The sequence below is a fragment of the Bubalus bubalis genome, chromosome 9 (genome assembly GCF_019923935.1).
Source record: "Bubalus bubalis isolate 160015118507 breed Murrah chromosome 9, NDDB_SH_1, whole genome shotgun sequence".
Lineage (NCBI taxonomy): Eukaryota > Metazoa > Chordata > Mammalia > Artiodactyla > Bovidae > Bubalus > Bubalus bubalis.
The window spans coordinates 22,423,075-22,432,663 of NC_059165.1; the positions used below are offsets into that span (position 1 = coordinate 22,423,075).

At 41.0% G+C, this 9,589-nt stretch overlaps 1 long non-coding RNA gene across 1 annotated transcript; it reads left to right on the plus strand.

Moving 5' to 3' along the window:
- The first annotated feature begins 439 nt into the window (after positions 1-439).
- On the plus strand, positions 440-9,346 carry LOC102391329. The gene is made up of 3 exons (XR_003111276.3): positions 440-825; positions 2,695-2,744; positions 6,211-9,346. It is a non-coding gene; the product is annotated as an uncharacterized LOC102391329 (long non-coding RNA).
- The last annotated feature ends 243 nt before the right edge of the window (positions 9,347-9,589 follow it).

Sequence of the window (9,589 nt, forward strand, 5' to 3'; positions counted from 1 at the left end):
GTTACGTAAAAATGGTGCATTGGAAAAACAAAACAGGGCTATCCATTTTAGAAGCATCTAAAGAAATAAAGAAGGAGAAAAAAACTGGAGAAAAAAAAGAGAAGGAAATAAAAGGTAGGAAAGGCAAAAGAAGTTTCCAAAGAAATGTGTGCTTTGCTTCCTACAATAGGAAAATGTAGCCATTGCCTCCTTCAGACGAGACATTTCTAATTTGTTCCGTCTGTCAGGAGGGGACTATGAGAGGTTTGGGTGCAAATTCATTATCTCTGGCAACGCAGAACGTAGTGTAGGGACTGAAAAAGACCGTGGCAATGGATGAACAATAGGGCTTCAGTTCATCAGTAACAAAAGCAGTGGGGAAATTGGTTGAGTTTCAGAGCACGTCCTCCTCGGCAGAGGGGGCTGGACTAGACCTTGGACAGCCCCCCCAAAAACTTGCCGAGCCTCGCACACACCACTTCACTCTCCACTCCGAGGCTCAGGGAGCAAGTGCCTGGTGTGGGGGGGAAAAGTTGGCTTTTTTTCCTTCTTCGTCTTTTGCGCCTTTCTCTCTCTCCCCCCCACGAGGGAAGATCCGTTTAAACTATTTTAGACGCAATCAAGCAAGAATCACCGTGTGGAATTGAGCGGCAGTTTTAAATGTGCTAAGGAGAGGGATGGTCTGAAAAAAAAAATTTTTTTTTTCTTTTTTTTGGAGACGCCGAAAGGAGCCTCTTTGCGTACTGCGGCTGCCCTGTGACTCTGGATCTTGTCTCCTGGCCGGCGCCTCGATTCCTACCCAGCTGGATTGGGGGGCAACACTGCCTGGCGCAGCCAAGAGAGCGAGTAAGTATCGCGGCGGCCCGCAGGCGGCAACTCGGCCGGCGGCGCGGGGCCAGCGTGCCTGCCGCGGCCCGGAGCCCGCGCTCCTTGCCTCGCCCGCGAGTCGGGGCCCGCAGAGCCCCGCTGCGGGCCGCTCCGAGGGCCAGTCCGGGGCTTTGCTTTAGCTAATTGATTGTGTGTCTCGGATGCGAAACCTGTTGATCTCGTGAGTTGTCTGAGCCGGGACTGTTAATTATCCAGTGGCTTGATCACCCCCGCGCGGGCCCCCCCCCCCAATGAAGAAGAATGCCAGGAAATTTTCGCCGTGGAAAGGGGAATGTTGTATGTAATTTTGTGTTGTCGATAGTGGGACTTTTCCCTCTTAAGCCTAGAGCAATGTTTTTTTTTTCGTTCCTGGGTTCAGGATTCGCGTTTTAAATAATTTTTTTAACCACCTCAAAGTTGCAATTACCTGGCAATGAAGTGAGAGGGTCTGATTGGATTCTAGCGGAAACTTAAGCACAGTGGCTAACTAGAACCGGTGGATTTCCACTTCCCGTTTCTCTCGGGCCTTTTGGATTTAGGGAAGCGAGAGGCCGCTTTGCAGGGTTATCCCAAGTTCAGATTCATCAGGATGCAACCATCGCGGTTACTTGGAGCGTTTCAGCTTCTGACTTTTCTGGTGTCTGAGCGAAAGCCGGGTCTCTGCGGTTTGCTCCGAGCCCAGACCTCGCTGAGGAAGGCGAGACCTTCCTTCCTGGGCTTGGAATTGTCTGCGGGAACCCAGGGCGGTGGGAACCCGGGCAGTGTATTTGCATTAGCGTCTGAGACGTTTTCTCTTGCAAATGTACCCGCGGTATTTGAATGGGGAACTGTCTTGAGGGGTCAGGGCAGCAGTGGAATTGATCAGAAGTTAGTCCGGAGGCCCTGTCAAGTCACGGCCACGGCCGGGGTCACTTTGGACGCTCTGGCTGCCTTGGGCCTAGAACGGCGGCGTCGGATACCCTTTCCTCCTATCGGTGGTGCCTACCTCTGCCAGCCACACTCCTTCCCCACCTTGGCACCAGTAATTAGGGCGCTGTCTAGAGAAATGAGCTCCCGTAGTCAGCATAATTGAACCAGCGCTGTACTTTCATTTTGCAAAAACAGTAGCCCCACCCCAACTCTCCAAAATAACAATAAGCATTTTAGAAAAATCATAAAAGAAAAGCACCTATATTGGGGAGTGTACGACTTCTTGAATATTGAGTCGTGGGGGATGGGGGAAGGGAATTTAAAAATCCACCACTTTACAGCAATCAGGTTTTACATTATTCATTGATTTATTGGAGGAAATAGCCAATCAGGAGCCATAGATATGAATGCACACCTCACCGTGCTGTGGCCTTACAGTAAACTATTTGCATCTTTCTACTGGATTAGATATTTATCCAGGGATTCCCATTGTTTGAAAGGCCTGGAAATTCAATGCCTTAAACATTAAAAAAATATGACTTTGTTCCAATCTTTAAATTCATACATGGAAGAACTCTTCCCTCCTCTTTTGTATGGCAGGTTACAGTGTTCAAATCCCAAATGTTTCTTAAGAGTCCCTCTTTCTTCTAAGCTAAAAATAAAAGAAAAAAAATAATTTCCCAAACCCCTCCAGATTCTGCATATTTTGCATTGCTATTATCATGCATGTCTTCATTTAAATGCAAATTAGCATATTTAACCCTGTGGTTGCTGAAGCACAGGATATATTATACTGGGGTTTTCTGGAATCTCTTGGCATTTTAAGGAATTGTGGTAATTGCAATACTTTAAATGAAACTGTATCTAGGCATAATTTTATATATGTATGTGTATGTATATATAAAACTGTGATCATTTGTTTTCTTGACTGTTTTTCAGATGAGGCTACAAAGAAGCATAAAATGAATAGACAATCCAACCAACCAAAGGTAATTTAAAATTTTACATTTGATAAAATTAAAGTGATGTGCAAAATAGAAATAGGGTATTATTTACTGGGTGGCAGACCTGCAGTGTATTGCATATCTCCCAATTCTTGTGATAGAAACAATTCCAGAAATATATAAGTTTCCATATGTGCAGTTTTCTCTTGATAGGTATTCCTGTCTATATTATATATTAAGGATAATGCAAATATAACCTTAACTGCTAATAAAAAAGAAACTCAGTGTACAGAAGAAATAATAGGACACTTTTATTAGAAAGTAAGCCAGTCAAGTACCTTGCCTGAACTGTACAGATCACTATAAATTAAATGGCTTTTATGTGGAAAATGGTAGTCTTGACTATATTAGTGGACTGTGGTTTACATTCATGAGAATCATACAAACTCAATATTAAAAAGGGATTTCAGTGATAGGCCAATTTCTTTATATACTCTGCAGACGTCTGAATAGGATTCAGAGAGGTGTTCTACGTATTAGTGGCAAACCTGATGTATTTGCATTTATGGAATAACATAATTCTGATCTAAATATGTGGAAAATCATAACTTTCCACTTTTAACTTAAGCAGAGATTGTTTATTCCCAAGAAAACCAGGATGTTTCAATTCATGTTTCAGCCATCTGGAGACCTATAAAAATATTAGAAAACAAGCATGACAATCACGTCCCAATCTACTGGTCATTAATGGGAATTTATTAGAGAATGAGTAGGCAAGCCATATGAATTCAGTATATCCTTCAATATGCAGATTTCAAAAAGCTATTCTGTAACTCAGCTAAATAGCTTTTTGAAAAGCAAAAATAACTGAAATAAAAACATGTAGGTGTTAATAGTTGCTCATAACAATGTGTGGCAGACATTGCTGGGAATCTTTAGAATAGCACAATTGTTTCAACTTCTCTCACATCCTAGATAGTAATACAGTTTTTGAAATGAATATGATAAACCTTGGCAATATTCAGAATAACCAGGTGCTCAGTGTTAAGTCTTGCTATGTATTTTTTATTTCTTTATACCTTGAAAGATGATGGAGAGGTAAAATATTTAATTAGCTAGTGAACAGACTGTCCATAATCATCATGTTGGATAAATTCACTTTGGGGCGCTCTGAAATGAGCTACAATATATGTGACAGGCAAAGGGCCAGTCTTGGAGTTAGTTGATATGACTATGTGGCATTGCCACAGAAGATGCTGTTTTAAGACAGTATATTCTATAGCTTCTAATTGTAGAAGCATCTCAGATGTTCAGTGTCTTGGCTTTAGTGATACTTACTTGGGTTCTAAAAACGCATTTAATTGTTAAATGTGGCAGCATAGTTATATTCATTTGCAAATTCACACAAGTTTGGTGGTGATACACACACAGATGCATTCCATCTCTCTACTTTCACCAACCCCCACTCAGACATATAGAAAGCAAAGAGATATTCTAAAAATAACTGACATTTGGTAGGGTTTTGACTTAAGGAATTGAAGTAATCTGATCATATGCTTCCTTTATGTAGTACATGCCAAATCACTAATGATTCTGCTTCTAGGTCTTGGAAATCAAGGCCAAAATACTCTCCATCTTCCAAGGAAGTAAAGCTCATTGGGGTTTTACATAATGTCAAAAATGTCATGTGCCTCAGTGATGTATTCAGTTTTTATCCAGTTTATGTTGTGCCTCATAGTTTAAGAAGGAATAGTAACTGTATGGGTGTGTGTTTCTCTGATTTAGTTTGCAGGCATGTCTTATATATAACCCAGTACAGCCATTTCTGATTGTACTTCCTGTTCCAAAATTTGATAAAGAAAATAGATGAGCAATTTCCATAGCTTAGTCTTTTCTAAATAATCAGGACAAGAATGCTTACCAAAAAAGGAACTTACTAAAAAATCTAGGGGAAAGTTGGCATCTGTGTTACTAACTTACATATTTAATTGGTGTAATATTGTTGTCTGAACTCTTAATTGGGGGCTTTTCTTAGCAATTCTGGTTTTCTTGTCAGTCTTTTCTATAGGCTTTGCATATGTGCACTCTGTGTATAATTTGATAGCCATATTGACACTCATGTCTTAAATGAATAAATTACTGAATTAATGAGAGTGTATATTAATTATGAAAGTGTTTTTGTGATGGGGAAAATAGTAAACCTATAAAAATGAGAGTATTGTGATAAACTAGTGATGTGTGAAATGAATATGAAGATTTATGATGTTTACATGTAGCATATATTTAAAGAATAGTAACACCACCAAGCATAACTCATAACAGTCCATAAAGTTCACCCATGGTGAATATGTATCTTACGTGGACAAATGTCTGTTGAGGGACATCTGACTATTAGAAATGTACATATCATAGATGCATTAGACATGGACCTCCCATTATGGAGAAGACAGAAGAAGAGGTCTTTAAGTGGCCATATTCACACTTGGAAAAGTCCTAAGGAAAAGGATGAGGCTAATTAATTAATTAAACAAAATTCCTCTCTAGATAGAAGGGTGGGGGTGGGGAAGGGGAAGGGGATAGAGTTATGCTCTTAAGGTCCAGGTGTCCTACCTGTTTTTTTAATGAGGTACCAATCCTTTTAAAAATAATTTCATAAGGAAGACTAGTATATTTTGCCCTTCTGTGTGAAAATTAATGTTTGAAACCACAGACAAAGCCTCAGCATTTTTATTACAGCAGAGTTGTGTACAACATTAGAAACTATTGCTACACTCTTTACCTGTGCTACGTTCTAAGGCACACCCTGTATACAGAGTTATTAAAAAAAAAATCCAGGATGAAGTCGGCTTGCTTAGAGCATTCACTTTGAACTTACAGAACAAAATATGATGCCCTATCGCCACGGTACATAGATACAAAACATGTCTGAGCTGTGAAGCCATTAAAAACACACCACCAGAGCAAATTGTCAATGTAATCACACATGGACTCACTGCGTAATACAGATCTGATTCCCAGCCCCAGAAAGCAAGGCCCTGCTTTAAGCAATTGCAAAGTGCCTTCCATCTGCCTGCCCATGCAATCTGCCAGAAGAGAAACGCAGGTAAAGACGTTCCCCAGATCTGAAATGCTTTTATCTGTCCTTAGAGAGAGATTTCTTCCAGTCTTTGGATATTAGAGCGATCTACACTAGCACCGAGGAGGTAAAAGGCCGCGGGTTGCTTTTCCAGGAGCAGGCGGTAGTGCTAGCGGAAGAGCTGTTGATTGAGAAAACAGGGCTGTGGCAATGCCGCCGCCGCCGCCGCTTTTGCTGCCGCTACCTCTGCTCGGGCAGCAGACGTGGGGCAGTTGGATGATCACTGATGCATATCAATAACCGTGTACTTGAGATTTCTCATGACATCATCATTACCTTGGTCTCCCGCGGTCTCGAACCTTTGACCTTGCCGGGCTGGTCCACATTTTGGCAGTGAAAGCCCCTCCAATGATGGCCCTTTTCTCCTTCTTTCAGACCCGGGGCAGCAGCACGCCAGCAAGACGGCATCTTCTCCCCAGCCTAGAAGCCCTGTGAAATCGAGGATCTTCCCCCTAAAACACACACGCACAAGATATGTGCAATCAAGCTGCCACCGCTTGGTAAAAAACCTCATGGTGCCTACCCCAAAGGATCCGGAGCAGATCCTTGAATCAGCTGTCACTTCTTCTATAGAATGGGATTTTTTTTTTCCTTCCTCCTTAACCTGCGCTGGAAATTGCCGTTGGCTTTACACGTCTCTATAGAGGGAGGCTAAAGAGTCTTGCGTGAGAATGAAGCAATTTACAATGCAAATAGAGGCCTGTGAAGGGACTGATGCTGCTGCTCACTCGTAACCGCTTTCTGCACCGTAATAGCTGGTTTTATTTTCTGATATTGATAGATGAATTGTTGGCTAACGCTGCCGGAGATTACCTGCTGAAAGGAGAAAAAAAAAAAGTTTGGAATAAACTTTGAAAGCCACAGCTCTCGTTTGGATGTTTTAGCTGCACACACAGACAGAAACCAGGTCATATTTACATACAAGGAGGCATCTTTTGCGCGGCAAAGTGTCCTGGAGGACTACTCTTCGGTGCTGCCGGAAAGATCCGGACCTGGAGTATGGGCCGAAGAAGACAGAGGCTGTGAGGGAAGCGAGTTGTTATCTTTGGTTATCTAGCTGTATGAGTGTATTGGTCTTCATAAAGCTAGATAACCGAAAGTAAAAACTCCTTCAAGGTCGCCGGGGAGCGTGTGAGAATGAACGACAACCAAGAGACAGTAAAAACCGGAAAGGTCAGGAATACTTATTGAATCTAACTTTGTTTTTGTGTTCGTTTTTGCCTTATGATGAAAGGTGGGATGAGAGGAAATTAAGCGACACACGTATGCCAAAACATAAAGGTGGAGATATTTGGCTAGAGGTTGTTGGAGCTGCAAAGGAGACTTGTATAGTGCTAATGAGTAAAGGGGCACATGTAGTGTGTCCTACTTTAAGGCAAAAGTTTACATATGGAGGTTTTTTTTTTTTTTTTTTCTTGGAAAGCTGTTGTAGAGATGTCTGGTACCTAGTCTGTAAATGATTCCCTATATATGTAGACTTAGGCTGTTCCCTTCTGAGACCCCTCCCCTGAAAAATTTTAAAGATTATGCTTGGAAACTGCATATATTGGGGTTGTATGTCAAATTATATGAAATTAGAGCTGGAAGGTTAATAATTTGTATCTACTGAGGATACTGAGTACAGAAAGCTAGGAGGAAAAATGCAAAAAAAAAAAGCAAAGGCTGATTTTTATTCTTCTATTCAAAATACAAGGACAGATGCTTCTCTGTTCCAAGAGGGTTTCCTTGAGGAAGCTACTGAAGCAGAAAGACATGATGGAGACGAGATCGCCTCCCCTCTTGTCAAAGTGTTAAAAAAATGTTCTGTCTTACTCTGCGCCTAGCATTGGAAATGAAAGTGACATTTACGCCACAACCCACGTGTGCGCCTCCTCTCTTTTTGTTTAAGGATGATCAGGTCTATCCAGGAAACAGCTCTGGCATCCCAAACTGAAATAATTAGGACGTATATAGACCTGACAAAAATGGAAAGGGGGTGGGGAATCTGAGGGTCTGTCTTGCCTAATTGATTCCACTAAACGGAATGCGGGAGATGTGAACGGCAGGACGCTCCGATTCCCACGCTCGGGGGCAAGTGGTAAAGCGGGGCCCGGCAGCCTATGACAGACAGCCCTGTTGGGGGGTGGGGGTATGAAAAAAACATCAAGTGCACACACCATACTCATCTCCATCGCTTAAGAAAGTAGAGGCATTTCCCACCCACAGCCATCTGCAGCCTCCCAAATGGCAGCGCCAACTGGTCTGTAGCTGCTGCGTACTGTCTGTTTCTGTTAATTTTATAATCGCTGTTTAATCTGGCCATTATTAAGTCTGGCTGTTTTCTTCGGTTGAGATTTTTAATATGTAAGGAAAGCTAGTAGAAAACAGTCCCCCCCCCAAAGTGCCATTACTTCCTGCCCCTCATGTCAAATTCTCAGTCCCTCATTTTGGCCTGGTGGATCACCTTTTCTGGCTTTTGTTTTGGGTGGGTTATATTTAAACATATGTATCTCTGTATAACAGATGTTATGATCACTTCATCAGGCTGTTTACCTCTGAACATTATGTATCTAGGAACTTGGCCTAATTATGCTAGTAGGCATGCACTGGAAGTGAAACTATAAAATCCTCAACCTGAAGTGTTAATTACAACACAATAAAAGTTTGTTCTGATATAGGACCAGCTAAATGTGTTCTAAACACCCACTTTCATTTAATCTAAAAAAGTGACTTTGCTCAGGAGAAACTTTGGCATTTTAGAGGTTCCCCCCTGTAATCTTTTAGAGAAATCCTTACATTTTTCCACGTGTCACCAAGCAAACATTTCTATAGGTATTTAAATATAAATACAAACCTTGCATTACAAAATGTCTGGAATGACCTGTTACCTTCCATGTGGCCTAGATTACTAGCAATCCCAAATCCCAAACATACAGTTTTTCTTCAAAAGCATTACATTTTCCTTTGTAGTTTCAAATCCTTATAAGACTGCAGACTGGTGAAGCCTGTGAAACCACTGTTAGTTTCAGTTAGAAACTCTGGGAGACTTTATTAATGTAAATTCTCAATTTGGCTGCTGAACACGTGCCAAAGTTTTACTACTGTAGTGACCGTTGAGAAGACCCTTGTTTATTTACATTTGAAGCACTGTTTGTGCAAACAACCTTTCATTGTTAAGTGCCTGTATTCCTTTCATTTACTTCATGTCCAGGGGTGCTATTTACCTAGAACCATTGTCTACTACAATTAACATTTACATTACAAAGTGTGTGGTTTTCTTTCTCAAGGAGGTTCAATTAAGGCAATAAGATGTTTGCTGGGGAAACCTATTGTTTACTGAAAGCACTCAATGGAGTCAAATTACTGAAGCTTTTGCTTACATCTTGGTCTTTTATGTAAATGTGTTAAATATAACATCTAAGGAAAATAAACAATATTATAATTATGTGTTTGCCATTGTCATATCAAACTTGCTTTGTATCATACTAATGTTACATGACTTATCGATCAATAAAAATACATTTCAATGTTATTATTTTCATTTTATTTTTTGCTGTTCCACTGCTCTTGCTGCAACATGTCCCAATTTTTCTTTTTTCTATTACACATCAAACTTCTGACATTTTGTTTTATTTGTGTGTGTTGAAGAGAGGTACTGTATCTGAGCATGGGTCTGAAGGGTGTCCGAGGTGATCTCTACAATGACCTTATAATAAGGTGATATTTCTTTGAAATCTGAAATATTCCAAAGGCATGTACATTTAAGTCAAAAGAA